The sequence below is a fragment of the Petromyzon marinus genome, unplaced genomic scaffold (assembly GCF_048934315.1).
Source record: "Petromyzon marinus isolate PM22_M1 ecotype Great Lakes invasive population unplaced genomic scaffold, UKy_Petmar_22M1.pri1.0 PM_Scaffold_302, whole genome shotgun sequence".
NCBI classification, from domain to species: Eukaryota; Metazoa; Chordata; class Hyperoartia; order Petromyzontiformes; family Petromyzontidae; genus Petromyzon; species Petromyzon marinus.
In genome coordinates this window covers 65,349-65,939 of record NW_027423283.1, presented here as the reverse complement: position 1 = coordinate 65,939, position 591 = coordinate 65,349, and positions in this window count along the sequence as shown.

Genomic DNA, 591 nt, shown 5'->3' with positions numbered 1-591 from the left:
CACCTCACCACTAACTCACCCACTCACTCACCCACCCAATAACTCACCCACTAACTCACCCACTCACTCACCCACCCACCCACTAACTCACCCACCCACCAACTAACTCACCCACTCACTCACTCACCTACCCACTCACCCACCCACTCACTCATTCACCCACTAACTCACTCACCCACCCAGTAACTCACCCACTCACTCACTCAATCACCTACCCACTCACCCACTAACTCACCCATTCGCTCACCCACTCACTCACTCACCCACCCACTCACCCACTCACCCACTCACTCACCCACTCACCCACTCACTCACCACTCACCCACCCACTCACTCACTCACCCACTCACCCACTCACCCACTCACTCACTCACCCACCACCCACCCACTCACTCACCCACTCACCCACCCACTCACCCACCCACTAACTCACTCAACCACCCACCCACTCACCCACCCACCCACTCACCCACCCACTCACCACCCACCCACTCACTCACTCACCCACTAACTCACCCACCCACTCACCCACCCACTAACTCACCCACTCACCACCCACTCACCCACCCACCACTCACCACCCACCCAAGT